This window comes from Eubalaena glacialis, chromosome 2, assembly GCF_028564815.1.
Source record: "Eubalaena glacialis isolate mEubGla1 chromosome 2, mEubGla1.1.hap2.+ XY, whole genome shotgun sequence".
Lineage (NCBI taxonomy): Eukaryota > Metazoa > Chordata > Mammalia > Artiodactyla > Balaenidae > Eubalaena > Eubalaena glacialis.
Window position 1 is genome coordinate 79,320,351 of NC_083717.1, and position 19,380 is coordinate 79,339,730.

The following is a 19,380-nucleotide window of genomic DNA, read 5'->3' on the forward strand; positions in this document are numbered from 1 at the left end:
CCCAACACAGCCATAAATAAATAAATAAATAAAAATTAAAAAAAAACCCAAAACATCACAAGTTCACATAAATGGCAATATTTTAAAAAAAAAAAAAAAGAAAGAAGAACAAAGCTGGAGGCATCATGCTCCCTGATTTCAAGCTATACTGCAAAGCAACTGTAATCAAAACAGTATGGTACTAGCACAAAAACAGACATAGATGAATGGAACAGAATAGAGAGCCCAGAAATAAACCCACATTTAAATGGCAAATTAATTTACAACAAAGGAGCCAAGAACATAGAGTGGGGAAAGACTGATTTTAATAAATGGTGTTGGGAAAACTGGTCAGCTACACGGGAAAGAATGACACTGGATCACTTTCTTACACCATTTACAAAAATAAATTTTAAATGGATTAAAGACCTAAATGTTCGTTCTGAATCCATAAAATTCTTAGAAGAAAATATAGGCAGTATGCTCCTTGATATTGGTCTTAGCAATATTTTTTTTGGATCTGTCTTCTCAGGTAAGAGCTGCAAAAGCAAAAATAATCAAATGGAACTACAACAAACTAAAAAGGTTTTGCACAGAAAGGGAAACCATCAACAAAATGAGAAGGCAACCTACTAAATGGGAGATGATAGTTGCAAAAGGGGTTAATATCCAAAATGTATAAAGAACTCACACAACTCAACATCAAACAAAAACAAGTAAAAATTGGGCAGAGGACATGAATAGACATTTTTCCAGGGAAGACATGCAGATGGCCAACAGACATATGAAAACATGCTCAACATCAATAATCATCAGGGAATAGCAAATCAAAACCACAAGGAGATATTACCTCACACCTGTCAGAATGGCTATTATCAAAAAGGCAACAAATAATGAGTGCTGGGAAAGATGTGGAGAAAAGGCAACCCTCATGCCCCGTTGGTAGGGATGTAAATTAGTGCAGCCACTATGGAAAACAGTATGGAGGTTCCTCAAAAAACTAAAAATAGAACTATCATATGATCTAGCAATTTCACCTCTGTGTATTTATCTGAAGAAAATGAAAATATAATTCAAAAATATATATGTACCCCTAAGTTCATTGCAGCATTATTTACAATAGCCAATGTGGAAATATGGAAGCAACCTAAATGTCCATCTATAGACAAAGGAATAAAGAAGATGTGAGATACATATATATTATATAGATATATGTATTATATATATATAAGAGAATATTACTCAGCCATAGATATATACTCTATGTTATCACTTGCATGTGGAATCTAAAATACAAAACAACCCCTCAGGGGCAAAACTGCCCCCGGTTGAGAACCACTGCTTTTGACAAATTATTAAGGAGACAGTATCCCATACTCCACTCTGAATCTGAATAACCACTGGCAAGAGATGATGATTCACAGAGACCATTTTAATCTTCTCATTAGTCATTATGATGTTTTTCCTATGCAAAACTAAAACTGACAACATTGCAAAAAATAAAAAAATAAAATAAAATACAAAACAAGTGAACAAACAAAATGAAACAGAAACAGACTCATAGACTCAGAGAACAAACTGGTGGTTATCAGAGGGAAGGGGAGTAGGGGGTTAAGCAAAACAAGTAAAGGGGAAAAAGAGGTACAAACTCCTAGATATAAAATAAGTAAATCATAGGGATGTAATGTACAGCATAGGGAATATAGTCAACACTATTGTAATAACTTTGTATGGTGACAGATGGACTTAGACTTATTGTGGTGATCAGTCTGTAATGTATATAAATGCTGAATCAGTATGTTGTACAACTGAAACTAATATAATATTGTATGTCAACTATACTTCAATTAAAAAATAAAAAGGAAAAAATGGATAAGGTAAAATAACTAAATAATAAAAGAAAGAAAATTCGAGTCTAGATGACTTTACTGGTGATTTCTGCCAAGCATTTAAAGAAAGAAATAATACCAATCTTGTACAACCTCTTTTGAGGAATAGAGAGAGAGCACTTCTTCCTAATTCATTTTATGAGACCAGCATAACCCTGATACAAAAATATACAAGGAAATTACAAGAAAAGAAAACTGCATAAGAGTACTTCTTATTAATTGATACACACATTAGTATAAAATATTAGAAAATCAAATCCAGAGAATATATGCACTACGTCATGACCAAATTCGCTTATTCTAGGAATAAAAAATGGTTTAGGGACTTCCCCAGTGGTCCAGTGGTTAAGACTCCACCTTCCAATGGAGGGCGTGGGTTTGAGACCTAGCCGGGGAACTAAGATCCCACATGCCACGGGGTGTGGCCCCAAATTTTTTTTTAATGGTTTAAATTTTGAAAGTTAATCAATATAATTCACTTCTTTAACAAAAAGTGAATGTTAAGGCCATATGATTACCTCAACAGATACAAAAAGGAATCCAATTAAATTAACCACTAGTTCATGATAAAAACTCTCAGCAAACTAGGAATAGAAGAGAACCTCTTTAATATGATTAAGTTTATATATAAAAAGTCTATTGCTCACATATTTAATGGTGAAATGTTGAGTGCTTTCTCCCTGAGTTCAGAACAATTCAAATGTATTCGTTTTCATCATTTCTGTTAATTATTGTTCCGTAGGTCCCAATTAGTGCAAAAGGGCACAAAACAAGAATTATGAGGTATAAATATTGGAAAGGAGCAAGTAAAAATGTAATTCCAGGTGACGTGGTTGTCAATATAGAAAACCTCAAAAAAATATGTGCACTATTAGAATTAATAAATGAATTTAGGTAGGTCACTAGATACAAAGTCAATATATAAAAATCTATTGCATTTCTATATATTATACTTGCAAAAACAATTAGTCAATAAAATTTTAGATACAACACTATTAACAATAGCTTTGGAAACGGTCTAATATCTAGGAATGAATCTGATGAAACACATGCAACATTGTTAAACTGAAAAATACAAAACATTATAGGGAAAACCATAGAACACTTAAACAAATAGATAAATATACCATGTTCATGGATTTGAAGATTCTGTTTTATAAAGATGTCGATTCTCCCAAAATTAATTTATTGACTCAATGCAGTCACAGACAAATTCCCAGCAAGGTTTTCTGTGGAAATTTATCAGGGAATTCTAAACTTTATATGGAAATGCAAGAGCCAAAAAATCAGGAAGAAGAAATTGTTGGAAGATTTACAATATCAGATACCAAGACTTAGCATAAACCTACAATATTTAAGATAGTGTGGTACTGGTGCAGTGATAGATAAACAAACAGTGAAATAGAAGAGAGAGTCTAGAAACAGGCCCATGCCTATACAGTAAACTGATATACAACAAAGGTGCTACTGCAATTTTGTGGTAATGAAATTTTTTTTTTCCAAAAATTGATGCTGGAGCAATTAGATAATTCATATGCAACAGACTTTAACCTTATTTTATACCATTTACAAAACTTAATTCCAATTGGATTATAGGCCTAATATGAAAGGAAATCAATAATTTTCTAGAACAGGGGTTAGTAAATTTTTTCTGTAAAGTACAAGATACTCAATATTTTCAATTTTGTGGTCCACATGGTCTCTGTTCCAACTACTCAGCTCTGCTGTTACAGCACAAAAGCAACCATAGACAATACATTTATGAATTGGAATCGCTGTGTTCCAATAACAATTTATTTACAAAAACAGGTGGCAGGCCACATGGGCCATAGTCTGCTGACCCCTGTTCTAGAAGATAACATAGACGAATAATTCCATGACCTTGGGGTAGGCAGTGATTTCTTAAATAAGACCCAAAAAACCATGAACCATAAAAGATTTATAAATTCTGAAATTCTATTTATCGAAGTACACCATCAAGAGAGTGAACCAGAAATTCACAGACTAAGAGAAATTTGTGATATATATGCATATATATATATGCATGTTTATATACACATATCATAGATATAGCATATATATCCAAAAAATATCTCATAGCCACAATATCTAAAGAATGGCAACAAATCAGTAAGAAAAAGATAAACAACACAATGAAGATAAACAGCTCAAACAAAATGAGGAAAAACTTGAGCGGGAGTTTTATAAAAGAGAATATCAGCATGGACATAAGTACATGAAAAGATGTTCCATGTGATTAGTTATCAAGGAAATGCAAATAAAAATAAAACCAAAATGTAATATCAGTACGGACTTATCAGAATGGCTAAAATGAAAAGAATTGACAATATGCAGTGGTAGCCAGAATATGGAGCAACTGGAACTGGAACTTCCATATACACTAATGAAAGTGTAAATTGTTACAACCACCTTGAATCACTCTACTAAAACCTCCTCTATGACCCAGCAGTTCCAGTACTAGGTATATAAGAGAAATGCATGAATATCGCAGAAGGCATGTACAAGGCAAGTCATAGCAGTTTTCTTCCTAATAGCCCCAAACAGGAAACAACTCAAATGTCTATCAACAGAGGAATGGATAACTAAATTGTGGTGTATTCATACAGTGGGATACTATAAGCAATAGAAAAGAACTGACAACATGGATTAGTATAGTAGACATGGTATGAAACAAAAAGAGCCAGACACAAAATTAGAACAAGCTGTATGATTTTATTTCTATGAATTTCAGGGACAGATAAAATAATCTGCGGTGGTGGGTACAATGGAGGACCACGATAGAGCATTCTAGGGAGCAGAAATATTCTACATCTTGATCTGGGTAGTGGTTACATGAGTAATACACATGTAAAAATTCATTGGGCTATATACTTATAATTTGTGCACTTTAGTCTCAGTATGTTAAAACTCAAAAAAAAAACTTTAAAAAATCATAGAAATTTACAGGATATATTTTCACTGAAAGATTCAAACAACACTGAAATATAGAGACTAAAACATTAGTCTTACCTCTGTTTCCTGTCCCTCATTCTTGCTGTCCTCCCTAAAAAAAACCATTAGGTGATTCTACTTCCAAATTATTTTTTATACATTTACCTGCACATATATATGTACACATATATATATGTATATGCACATGTATGTGTAACATTAAAAAATTCACATTCACACTTCACAATAATTCTGTAATTTTATTTTTAGCCTAAAAATACATCTCTCAGCTCTTTCTGTCGAATACAGATCAGTCTCATTTTAACAGCTGCACAGTATTCTATTGTATCAATGTAACATAATTAATTAATTTTCCTACTAACAGATATATAAATTACTCCTAATTTTTCACTATTTGAAACAATGCTGCAACAAACTTTCTTAAAATTTCCTAGTGCACACAAACAAGTATTTTCTTTTTTGTGCACTATGAACAATTCTTTTGGCTAAAACAGTAGAAACAAAATTTCCGAGTAAAAGAAATTGTAGAGTAAAAATTTTGGTAAATTCTGCTAAATTGCTTTCGAAGAAAGTCTTACAAATTACATTCTGACCAACAGTATATGAAAATACCTGTTTCCCAACATCTTTATAAACACTAGATATTATCAATCTCTTACAAATTTGCCAGTTCTAAGGGCAAAAAAAAAAAATGCAATTCACTGTTATTTTAAATTATTTTTTATTCATTATTTACATTTCTCCTTATTGAAGTGGTTATTTAGATCCTTTGCACATGTTTTTATTAGGTTGTTTAAATTTTGCTTATCAATTTTGGGGTGTTCTTTATTAAATGTAATAATATATATTTTGCAAATATTTTCTCCTGGTTTGCCACTTTTAACTTTCTTTTTCTTATCACATAGCATTAGCCAGGACTCTCAAAGCAATACTGAAAAAACTTTAATGGGAAAGCTTCTAATACTTCATTAGGTATGATGCTTGTGTATGCAGATATCTTTCATTAAAACAGAGAAGTTTCTTTCTATTTCTGGTTTGCAAAAGTGGTTTTCTTTCTAATCAACCTAGGGGCAGTACAGGATAAAGACGCAGACATAGAGAATGGACTTGAGGACACGGGGTGGGGGAAGGGTAAGCTGGGACGAAGTGAAAGAGTGGCATGGACGTATATACACTACCAAATGTAAAATAGCTAGTGGGAAGTAGCTGCATAGCACAGGCTTCTGTGCTTTGTGACCACCTAAAGGGGTGGGATAGGGAGAGTGGGAGGGAGACGCAAGAGGAAGGGGATATGGGGATACATGTATACATATAGCTGATTCACTTTGTTAAACAGCAGAAACTAACACAACATTGCAAAGCAATTATACTCCAATAAAGATGCTAAAAAAAAATAGATGTCAAATTGTATCAAACGCCTTTTGCATCTCTTAATATTTTTTTTATTTTATTTTGAATGTAATGATTTGCATTAATATATTTTGAATTTTGAATCAGCCTTGAATAGCTTAGATAAATCCTTCTTAGTTATGACATTTAAAAAATACATTTCTGGGCTTCCCTGGTGGTGCAGTGGTTGAGAGTCTGCCTGCTAATGCAGGGCACACGGGTTCGAGCCCTGGTCTGGGAAGATCCCACATGCCGCGGAGCAACTAGGCCCGTGAGCCACAACTACTGAGCCTGCGCGTCTGGAGCCTATGCTCCGCAGCAAGAGAGGCCACGATAGTGAGAGGCCCACGCACCGCGATGAAGAGTGGCCCCCGCTTGCCACAACTAGAGAAAGCCCTCGCACAGAAACGAAGACCCAACACAACCAAAAAAATTAATTAATTAATTAAAAAAAAAAAAAAAGAATAGCTCTTTAAAAAAAAAAAAAGGGCTTCCCTGGTGGCGCAGTGGTTGAGAATCTGCCTGCCAATGCAGGGGACATGGGTTCGAGCCCTGGTCTGGGAAGATCCCACATGCCACGGAGCAACTGGGCCCGTGAGCCACAGTTACTGAGCCTGCGCGTCTGGAGCCTGTGCTCCACAACAAGAGAGGCCGCGATGGTGAGAGGCCCGCGCACCGTGATGAAGAGTGGTCCCCACTTGCCACAACTAGAGAAAGCCCTCGCACAGAAACGAAGACCCAACACAGTCATAAATAAATAAATAAATAAAAGAACGTGAATTTCAAAAAAAAAAAAAAAAAAATTATTTAAGTCCAACTTACCTTTAAAAATAAAATACATTGCCGGATTCACTTTACTAATACTAATACCTAAGATATCTGTATATGTGTTCATAAGTGAGTGTACGCTTTTCTTGCCAGTTTTAAAATTCAGGCCATGTCAGCTCCAATGTAAATGAGTTAGAAAACTTTCTATTTTTTCCATGCTTTGGATTAACTAATTAATATACCATAGGGATTATTTGTTCCTTACTTATAGAACCATCTTTGTTTGGTGACCTTTTATGAGAGAGCTTTGACTACCTTTTCAATGCTCTCATTGTTTTTATTGTTGTTGTTTGTTGTTTTAAGGTGACTATTTCTTCATGGGTCAATTTTGGTGATTTCTATTTTCCGGAAATTATTTTAATCTAGAATTTTCTAATTTATTATCTTAAAGTTAGTATTCATCTCAGATTTTTTAGAATCTACTCTATATTTATAGTGTCCCTTTCTTATTTCAAAGGTTGATAATTCTGTCTCTCTTTTTTTTTTTTAACCTTGATTAAACATTCTAGACTTTTGATATTTTTGGCTCTTTTCAGATGATCAGTTTTAATTTTATTCAGATTAACTCTACTCCTTATTTCATGCATTTCTGGTTTTTTCTTTAGTAATACTTTCCTTATATATTTTAATTTTTCTTCCTTTAGCTTCTTGAACTGTATGCACGATTTGCTTCCATTCAGTCTTTTCCTATTTTCTAATGTATGCATCCAGGGCTATAAGTTTTCTCTGAGTATGTATAGATTTTGAATTGTATTGATCTCATTGTTCTTCTTGTTGTAGCAGTTAAATATACTGGCTCTGGACTATACTATCTAGGTTCAAATCCCAACTCTGTCATCTATGGACTATGTGCCCTTGGGCAGGTTATTTAACAGAGCTTTGTGTTTCAGTTCTTCATCTGTGAAATGCGATGATAATGGAATCAACTTCTCAGGATTATTGTGATAATAAAATGAGACAATCCAGGTGGATCACTTAGCACAAAGCTGGTTGTATAGTAATGTTTAATAAATTTTTGGTATTGTTACTTTTAAATAATTGATAGCTTCATTTTACATTTCTTTTCATTAAAGTTATTCTAAGTTAAAGTTATTTAAAGGTGTGGGTTTTTTATTTCCAAGTTATAAAAATTGTATTCTTTTGTACTAACTCCAAATTTTATTGCAGTGTGATCAAAGAATGTGACCTGAATGATTTCTTATCTGGGAATTTATTAACATTTTCTTTTCTTTCTTTGTTTTAGAAAGTAGTTAATGTTGCATGTGTGTTTGAAGAGATTATGCATTCACCATTTATTGTGTACAGTCCTTTACACCTATTCAGTCAAGTTTCTTTATTGTGTTATTCAAATCCTCACTACGCTTGCTTCCTTTTTTCCTACTTGATCTGTCAATTTGAGTTGAAGTCTTCCAAAATAGCTGTGTATTTTTCATCACTACCTGTATTTCTATCAGTTTTTACTTTATACGTTATATTATAAACATGACTTTTGATGTTATATTGTTAGGTTTGTAAAGGTTCATTATTAATTGACTTTCTTATGGAATTGTATCTTTCATCAACATAAATGTTCTTTATCTTGTCAAATCCTCTTTACATCAAATTCTTTTTTTTTGGTCTAACATTAATATTACCACACTTGTTATCTATTTTTAGTTATTTGGCTTATTTATCTTTGTATGTTCTTTTATTTTCAACCTTCTTTTTAGATGTATTTCTTCTAAATACCTTCTGACTAGACATGTTGTTATTTTACAAATTTTGAGATTTTTCTGTCTTTATTTAGGAAATTGTATCCATTTGCCACATATTGTGATTACTGATGATTTGACTTTTTTCCTGCCATCTGGTTGTGTGTGTGTGTGTGTTTTACACACGTTTAGAACTTCCCTCTTATCTCTTCATCACACCTTGTCTCTGCCATCTTTATGTTGCATTCATCCAAAACAGGGGTGGCAGGCAGGCTAAATCTGTCCTGCTGCCTGTTTTGTAAATAAAGTTTTATTGGAACACAAACAGGCCCATTCAATTACATATTATCTATGGCTGCTTTCACACTATAGCAGCAGAGCTGAGTAGTTAAGACAGAGTCTGTATGGACCACAAAGCTGAAAATATTTACTCTCTGGTCTTTTACAGAAAAAGTCTGCCAGCATCTAATCTAGATTTTAATTTTATGTTACTAATTTTTAAACACAGGCCATAATTAGACAAGTTAACTAGTTTCTTTCCTTTCCACTGTTTCTTGAATATCTTCAACTTTCTTGGATTCATTATTTATTTTATTAAAATTCATCCAAAAGTCAGTTATCCTTTCAAGGAATTTCATGTGGTGATACACATCTGCTGAGTTTTCTTATTTTGAAAATCATGTTTTTAACCCCTAAGATCACTGTTTGCTTCCTTTCCACTAATGTAATAATGTCCTAATCTCTTTGAAGATAATTGTTAATTTGTAGCATTTATAAGTATATATTTTACTTATAGTTATATTTTTCTTAAAATAAGATGAAATTTATACTTATTGTTTCATCTATCTTTCCACAGGTATTATTTCAGTATTTACTGAGGTTGGTGCCTCTACGAACTTGTGTTATTCTGATGTTGATTAATCTTTTACTTTGTAAATGAAAATTCCTTTTAGTGCTCTACTTCTGCTTAATGTGGGTTGACTTTGGTGATTAGAGGAGAAGGGAAGGACATACTGCTGGGCAGAGTGATTTCAGAGCGAGGGGTCTCCCTGTCCCTCCTGGAGTCCATTGCTATTATTCTATCTTTGGCTCCCAGGACCCACAGGCTCACTGCTTTAATCTGTGGACCATTCTAGGCAGGAAAAGGGAAGGAGATCAGCAGTACAGCTGCTCCAACTGCTATGTCTTCATTCATTGCTCTGGTCATTATGCTAGCACCCTCTACGCACTGAATCTGCTCTTTCTGAGATGGGAGCGGCCCTGAAATTGCTTCTACTCCTTTAGCAGTCTTAAGCTTAGGAGTATTTGAGGTTCAGGTGCTCTAATGTGTTTTTCCAAGAAAATTTTCCAAATTTTCTGATACACTGATGACACTTTTTTGTCCCCAGTCCTGTTACCAATTATTCCTCTCCCCTTTCCCCTTTCCCCCATCTCTCAACCTTTTCTGTCATTTCATAAGATTTGGTAGAGGTAAGCTTCCTTCAGTCTGACGTCTTGATTTAATCTTCATACACAGGATTTTAAAACTAACTCTTTCAAAACACCATTAAATATAATTTATTTGTGGGTGGTAACTTACTATCTTACCATTTTTAAAATTACAAAACATTTAAAAATATACTCAGAAAGAGCATCTATGACACAGAAAGAACATTGAAGCCCTACTTCCTTCATGGGGTTCCTTCATGGGTTCATGGGTTCATGGGTTCATGGGGTTCCTTCATGGGGGTGGGAGACACCGGTTGCTGCAGAGCTGTAATCATTTAGCCACATTTTCTGCCTGATAACAAATGACACATTAGGCAGCAATCGGTGACATCTGTGACGTTTTCAGTCAGAAAAATCTGACTCACAAGCTCATCCTGTTTTGGAATGCTACCCCCATCCTGCCATACCTCAATCCCTGCCTGCCAAGCAGCCTGTTCAGTTAGTCTGTTTATGAGCTAACTTTAACAGTTTTTAATCCTGATTTAAGGGAACTCTATCTAGAGCAGCTGGAAAACATAAACCCTGACGCCCCCCCTCCCTCAATCACACACACACACATTATCTGGGCTCTTAAGTCCCTGGGAAGAGTAGCTGGTCTCATTGGGCTTTCTTTCGGGACCTCAGAAGGGATACATATGGATGTGAAATTCCTATGAATACTCTGAGATTTCTCAATTGATTATTAACACCTTCCCTTCTTTCTCCATTTCCAGTGTTGGGTTTATTTGCAGGGGTTGCCTCTGTACATTCTCAGAGCTCTCTGAGACAGCATTAGATGAATCTCAAAATTTTCTCTGCTTGGTGTAGGCAAAAACTTTTTCCATTGCCATTAATGATGCCTATCTCACTATCAACTGTGCCCCAATTTCAACCTGGCAGGGTTTGAATGTCCTTCCACACTCTGATCAAAAAATCTCCTGTGGCAGTTGCCTCAGGTGCAGTGTGGCTTTGGATGACTAAGACCTGTGCTTTATCAGATTTTCAAGTGGTGGCACACGGTCCCTCGGCTGCTGGCCCTTTTGATTTTCAGGGCCCCAATCACTGTCAAGGTCCTTGTCCTCCACCATCATCCTATGTCTTCCCTTCCCTTCTCCACCTCCTCAGGAATAACATATACAGGAAATTCACATTTATTTGGCTCTTACTAAGTATAAAACATTGTGCTAGGTATTTTCACAAATATTTTTCATCAAACATTCAGCATAACTATGTAAGGGAGTCCTATTTCCCCAATTCTACCACTTCGAAACCGAGGCTCAGAGAGTTGTGAGGGACTTGTCTGGGCCTACAAAAGTGGCAAGGGGTATGGCTGGGATTTGGGTCCTGGACTCTCAGCTCCGAAGCCCAGGGGATGTCCCTGAGAGTGAGCCTCAAGCCTGGCCTGTCCAAGAGTGTGGATCTGAATTCAGATGAGAAACTGGAGGCTGAAGGGAGAACGTAGCTGACTCTTCTCCTTAAAAGGAAGAGGGCTGGCCAAAGTACCTTTAAAACTGTAGAATCATAGCACCAGATGTCTAGCTGAACAGACAAAATTTGGCTGCTTGGGAAATTTTTGTATAGTCACAGAGACACGAATTTTAAGTATGAATTAACAAAGTTCTTAGTACCTGCACTATTATTACGGACAAGCTATTGAGTTTTCTTATTAGCCCATTCTGCTTTTTCCTGCGTTCTGCCTTTTTTTTTTTCTTGGCCTAAACAAAAGGAGCTCTCTCTAATTCAATAATTCAATTCAACAAACATTTATTATTTGGCTACTTTATGGTAGGGACTGTACTATACGTAGGAGATACAGAAAAGAATAAAAACATACATCCTAACCACATACAGTTCACAGTACTTGGAGCCAACTGTGGGGAGGGTAGGTACAAGAAATTAGCAAGTAAACCTACAATTACCATACAATGAGATAGTGTCTGTGACATAAGGCTGTGTGAGGTCCTAAAGGACCACAGAAAAGGGACAGCTAACTCAACCTGGGTGTGGGTGAGATGAGGAATGGATAAGGTAAGACTTTCAAGAGGACACAATTCTTGACATTTAATTGAGCCCTTCAGATGGTCAGGACCATAACCGCATGTGTAAGAATCTTTTGGAGGAGAGAGATCCACCCTAAAGTAAGGTAGCAATGGAAACCTTCTCCTGGAGATCTGAGGAAATAAACCACTTGCTAGAACTGCATTGGAACCTAAATGGACTTTTAGTTCCCTAGCTCTCATCAAGTCTGTATGAAGTCACTTATAAGTCTGCTCCTGGGTTTCTGGTCAGTTATTCTGGATTTCCCCAAGGCCTGGCCAATAATCTGCTCTTCCTCATTTGTGCCCTCTTACTCTGGAGCTCCATCAAAAAACCTCCTCAGTTTCTATCCACCTCTGGGCCTATTGCTCCTACCATTACTAAGCAACTATCTTATCTTCTGAAAGCCTTTTCTGCTTGTCTTCTCACAGTTGCCTCTTACTTATTCCCTCAACTGGTTGCTGCTGCCTAATGGTTTCTGAGGTCTGCCTCTCTTGTGTCTCTTAGCTATTTTATTTTTTTTTTACCGCCAACTGCCTAACTGTCTCTCTTTATCATATTCATATTCTCCAAGAAAGGAATCAATTTGTTAATTAATTACTAACCTCTTCCTTGAGTAAAGACCTTATATTTAGCCAGCTCACAGGTCACTGTCCAGCCAGGGGATTGGTTGCCCTTATGTTGGATGCTGAGCCCTGTTTCAACCACAGATCCAGGGTTACAAGTGACAAGGATGGAGGCTTACATCAGCTGAGCCCTTTAGAAGGTAGCTACAGAAGGCAGAAACCTGAGGGCTTGGCCAACTCTGGAGAATGATGCTAATAGGTACATTAGAGGCACTATAAATAGGAAAAACAAAAAACAAAAGATTAAAAAAAAAACCCATACTAACATCAAACCACAATTCTTGGTACAACTTCAGGTAATGCGGGTGGGAGGGAAGGATGAAGAAAAACAGGAAGTTCCTGGGAGTATGTATATTTATATACAAAAAAGAGCAAAGAAAATAAATATACCCAAGGAAAGGACACAAGTTGGCCTACTTCATAGGAAAGGATCTTTCCTGAGGTTCCTAAGAAGAAAGTCCGAAGACTTCCTCCTCTTCTCAAATACATGAGGGATGACATAGAGTGTACTGAATGTGATTGTTAGTTTTATGTGTCAACTTGACTAGGCTAATGTACCAGTTATTCAATTAAATGCTAACCTAGGTGTTGCTGTGAAGGAATTCTGTTAGATGTGGTTAACATCTACAATCATTTGACTTTAAGTAAAGGAGATTATCCTTGATATTCTGGGTGGGCTCCATCTAATCAAGTGAAAGGCCTTAAGAGCAAAACTAAGATTTTTCCTAAGGAAGAAGAAATGCCACCTGTAAACTGCAGTGCCTGTTCCTGCCCAAGAGTTTCTGGCCTGTCAGCCTGCTGGCCTGCCTTACAGAGTTTGGACCTATTAACCGGCACAATCAGGCAAGCCAGTTCCTTTAAATTATATAGTAGAATAATTACAATAAATATTGTGATAAATATGTAATCATAATGAATATTATAAGAAACTTATAATATATTCTACTGGTTGTTCTCTGATACAACCCTGCCTTATACAGCGAGGACAGAAGCAGAGATTTGGAATTTGGTACCCAGCGCAACCTTTATCATCAGCTATTCACTCCGGTTAGGCTAGTCTCCTGTTTGTCTCTTTAGTCATGCTGATTTTCCTGCTTCTGTTCACACTGCTTTTCCCTTCTGGCTTGCTGCCCTTCTTTCTCCCACTTCCATAAACTTCTTCCCTTTCCTTACACTCCAACTCTGTCCGAAGCCCTCCATGAAGTCACCTCCTTTTTACTTTTTTTTGGCCCTCCGTGAAGCCACCTCCATTTGCTCTTTGCTTTCTCTTAACTCCCTCAGCAGTTATTAGCTGTGCCATTCACTGTGAGGCTTAATCTTACACATCTCGCTTAACACTGCTTCGTATATAGTATCCACCACTAGCTAGGTTTAAAGCTGTAAGTACAAATTTGGGCGTGCAAGAAATGTCACGTTTCTTTATTGTGTTTAAATCAAATTAAATTCACCTCAGACTCAAATGATCCCAGCCTTAATTCCACTGGAGTAGAAGGAAATCCAATCCCAGTTATTACTGGGCTTCCCTCCGTTCCTCCCTAGAAATGCACTAGAGTCTGGAAGATTTATGTTGAGCCCAGAAAATGGGGGAAGATGGACTTTGACAACTTCATTGTTCAGGGATACATGGTCCCTAGAAGCCAAGCAACAGCTCTGCTCATAGACCAAGAGTGGCAGGGCGATCCAGCCTCCATAGGGTACCATGCATCTATCTGAGGTCTGGGGTGATCGAGGAAAGAGGGCTGGTGTCTCCACTACTGCAACCCTGAACTTTGACTCTTTTCCAGTTTGGGAAATTTTTTCTTTTGCAACAGTTCCACCTACGCACAACCCCTCCTTCCTTCTCTCTCTTTCCTCCTTTCCCTCACCAGATGCCCCTACCTCTTGAACCCCCTAGCAAAATCCCTCTAGGAGCAAGGAACCTGAAAGGCAAATTGCTGGGCACAACTCCAGGGGTAACATTGACAGTACACGCTAAGGAGTTGTGGTCCAGGAGGCTTCAATTACAATGTGAGTGGTGCCCCCTGGAATGGTCTAATATGGAGCTCCTGTCAACTTCTTTCTGCCTAGAAACACAAAACTCCCTTGAAGCATGTTTGGAATGGAGAGGAGGGAAAATATAAGGAGAATATAAACCAAATTAATAGCTCAATAAATTATCCTGTCACACACTTATTTTTTTGTTTGTCCCCTGCATTTTCACTTCATGTTTAAAAATATGTGTGGGCTGATATGTCTATGTTCCAATTAGATTATGAACTTCTTGAAGATTAAACAATACTGTATTTACCACGTGTTTTTTTTTAATAATTATTTTTTAAAATTTATTTATTTATTTTGGCTGTGCCGGGTCTTAGCTGTGGCACGCAGGATCTTTGTTCAGGCATGTGGGCTCTTTAGTTGCAGCATGCGAACTTCTTAGTTGTGGCATGCGGATTCTTAGTTGCGGCATGCATGTGGGATCTAGTTCCCTGACCAGGGATCGAACCCGGGGCCCCTGCATTGGGAGCGCAGAGTCTTACACACTGGACCACCAGGGAAGTCCCTTACCACTTACTTATTTTTAAATCTTTCTGTGGTTTCAGCATAATAATTAGTACATAAGAGGGACTTAAATGTGTCTTGAACTGAGGAATGATGAGTTTGTGGATTACTGATTAGGCTCTACCAGTTCAGACTGCACCAGTGCTGACCTCCTCATTGTAGGACTGGCTCTAGTGTCTTTTTACTGTCACTTTTAGGGTTAGGTAAATATGCTTTTCCTTTACCGGCTTCTGTTCATAGCTGCTGCTGGCCTGAATTTCCAAGATATCAAATTTCTACTTGGGACCTTTCTGGCCCCGAGTAAAAGTAAACATTTCTTTTAAAATTCAGACAGATGATATTAACTTGAACCTTCTTTCATATAAAGAGAATGCAGGTCACAACATAAACATGTGTATTGTAACAACAGTGGAAAATTTCTAAATGAAATCAAAGCAGTACCTGGCATTCATTTTCATAATACCTTTCACTTGAAGAGCCAAGTACATTACGAGAACTTTATCCCAATAATCCTCAGAAGTAAGTAAAGGGACCTGACAGAATGACTGGTACAGATAGGGTCACATAGCCAGGTAGTGACAGGGTTGTTAACACCTTGCTGCCTTACCCAGTATTTGAATAGTTAGGCTACTTCCCCTTAACAAACCATTGTTTTGATGACATAATAGAATATTTGTGCTCTCTCTAACAGGAGAAATCATATTTTCACATCATACTAACATTAGTAAGTATGGCATGGAGAAAATTTAACCAAATTTGCCAATATGCACTTGGTTTTGAACCTTCCAACCTCCCTCTTCTGTAATCTTGCTTCCTCTTTGTTGTCTTCCTCCTGACTGCCCTCACCTCCCTCCCTCTAATGCTAGTAAAAGACTGAAAACTCAATTATATTACAGCACTGGAACTTAACATATCAGCTCCCCTAGTGCTACATGCATTTTGAAAGACAAGAGCTTAGTCCAAAGAAATTAATCATCATTTTCTGATACAGAGAAAGATTTTTTAGGAGATGGAAAGCCTTCCTTCCCTGTTCCCTTAAATAATAACATGTAGGTAATTACATATTCTACTTTCAGCTCCTAGAGGGAAAAGTTTGCAATGGAAGAAGGCAGAGAAAGTAATGATAGGATGAGGGAATCCTTTGTTCTTAAGAGGGGAAGGAAAAGAGGGTAGAACCTGATCTTTTTCACATCTGTAAACCACCATAATTTGTGGAAATTAAATGTACACTTTAAGCACTTAACCAATATTAACCAACGATGAGCCTATTTGAGGCCTCATTTTGTCAGAACAATCGTAACTAATAACACAGAGTAATGTTTAGTAAAATGGGCTGTGTCTCCCTCCCCTCCTTTCCCTCCCCTATACACTCCATTAAGGATCTGAGCACAGAGCTAACACTGGGTTCTGCATTATGCACTCCTCTCATGTGCCCTTTCATGGCTTCACACCAGCGTTCATGCTGCTCCTTGACCTGAAACCATCTTCCCTCAGTGTACTGCCTGTTGAACTTCTATTCACCCGATGAGACCCCATTCAAATGATAGCCAAGAGGCCTTCTCCAAAATCTCTTTTACCTTGAGCAGGACCAATCCCTCCCCCCACTATACTCATCATCTTGTGTAACTAATATATATTAATAGGTCTCTCTGCTCCCCAGAATGTAAACTACTTCAAGTTAGGACCAGGTCTTACCTATCTATCTATTTATATTTTCAATGCCTGACACTCTTATGTATGGGGTATAATAAATGTATGATAAACATATGTACTACAGTCTGGTCAGTATACAAAGTTTAGTTTCATAAAGGAGACAAAGTTTAGACATAAGAGAGCAAGATGGTATAATGTACTGGGCTAAGAAAATTAAGGTCAGGTAACTACTCAATTCAACAAATATGAACACCCAGGAGTAAGGAATTGTGTCCCGGGATTACTAAGATAAAATAAGGCTTCGAGGTGCTCACGACCCACCTTATAGATTGTCTTTCTCTGTGTATAGCACTTCCCTTTTTAGGTTTAGGTATCACCTTATGTATTTCTCACAATAACCCCGTGAGGTAGGTCATGATTTTCATTTTTATAGAGGTGAAAACAGAGGGTTTGAATTCCTAGGTTTTCTGATTCCCAGACTGGAGTCTTTCTTCCCCACTACATCAGTGTTTCTCAAAATTTTCCAAGGGAGTACACTTTCCCAGGGAGGACAGACTTATACTCCTCAGGGTTGAGAAACAGAAGCCCAAAATTTAGTGTATTCTCTTGAAAGTTCATGTTCACTATAATGTTTTCCGCTACTTCTCCCCGAGTCAAACTGAAGGTCTGAGGAAATCAGCCACATTGATTCTGGGTCCCTGAGGGACCTTAGTACAGAGTTTCATAACCAGAGGGGGGCAAACACAATTTCAGAAGCACCATGGCTACACTGCCACCTTTACTCAAGGTATCTGGGTTTGGCTTGAGTCCCCACCCAAGATTTTGAATAACTTCAACAGATTTCTTTTAGGTTTCTACTGGTATAACTGTATTCACCGCCCTCTCGGATGACGGTAACAAAACACACACTCTACTCCCAGATTTTAAGTGAGCAGTGGGGGCTGACTCTTTAAAGCCTCCCTGCAAGGATGTCCATTCCGGCAATAAGATCTCTTAAGTCTGACATTATCTGCGACCCCTCTCATTGCTGGTTGAACCTAAGAATCCCAGATGTCCATCCCCCGTGGGCCCTTGAGGGCCCACAGGCTCAACAATGCCCTCTCGTCAGCACCGCCGCTAGAGGGCAGTTCAGGGTTGCGGCTCTGCTGTGCCCTCTAGTGGCTGCTGGGATGACATGCTCTTTTATGGAACCTATAAAGCACTGAAAAATTGCACTCGGGAAGTCAGCCTGTGTGACACCCGGTAGTAAATTTTAAAAGAAACGTCTTGGTTCTCAGCTTCCTTTTCTTAAGGCGTTTGGCAGTCTCAGATACATTACCCTTCTTGGATGAACCTCCTACTTCCTAGGGTCTCCCCCTCCCAGGGTGTGGCAACGTGGAGCCATCATTCTCTCTTGGCAAGGTAAAAAAATTAGAACCTGGGGGACTTTGCAACTTTCCCCAATGCCTTTTTACTCCCTCCATCTTCCCCATGGATATACAGCTTAGATATGCATTCAAGATTTTTCAGTATAACTTCATTTTCACCAAGGCTTGTAAAGCTCTGGCATTAGACTTCAGGATTCAAATCCTGGCTCCCTCATTTACTATTTGGGTCACTTTAAGAATGTTAACCTCGCTAAGCTTCTGGTTCATCTGTAAAATAGGGAGACTAGTACTACATTATACAATTTGGGAATGGCAATGTATGGAAAGTGTTAGGTCTTGCACAGTGTAAGTGCTCAGCCAACATCAGCCATTTTCATTCTTCAAGGCTCCTGTCTAGTGCACACCACGTCTATCAATTTGGTACAGAAAAAAAGCCTGTCTTTACATAGAACACTAGGGTCCATATGCAAAATGAATTCATAAACAACTAATATTTTCTAAAAATGGCTAACAGTGACCCTAGGTTATGGAAAAGGGGGCTCATTTGTGTGGCAGAGTCAGTGCAGTGGGTTTCAGGGTGCAAAGGAATCCAAAGGGTTTAGAATCCTCATGGAGGAGCTGTCTTGCACACAGGTATCCCTCCTCCCTCCTAGTCCTCCTGCTCCCACCACGTGCAAGAAGTCAGGGTGAATCTGGGAGTGGATTCTGTGAGTCAGGCCTGAGGGCATAGTGGTGCAAAAGCAAAAAGGTTCCAGGCCAAGGCAGGGAACCTAGAACTCCAAAGGCCAAGAAACCCAAGCCAATCAGATTCCCCACCCAGGAGGAGTCTAAAAGGTGGCAGGGACTCACTGCCCAAAGTCCAAGCACTGCAGGAAAGTGGCCAGAGAATCTGACAGGTAGAAACCTGATAGAAACTGTCAGAAAAGTTAAAGCAGAAGAG

At 37.7% G+C, this 19,380-nt stretch overlaps 1 long non-coding RNA gene across 1 annotated transcript in view; it reads right to left on the reverse strand.

The window, feature by feature from the left end:
* Window positions 1-19,380, reverse strand: part of LOC133084141 (uncharacterized) — a 131,210-nt gene that overhangs the window by 110,752 nt on the left and 1,078 nt on the right. Inside the window, exon 2 of the long non-coding RNA XR_009699393.1 lies at window positions 4,899-4,932. This is a non-coding gene — a long non-coding RNA (uncharacterized LOC133084141). The remainder of the gene's footprint in view (window positions 1-4,898; window positions 4,933-19,380) is intronic.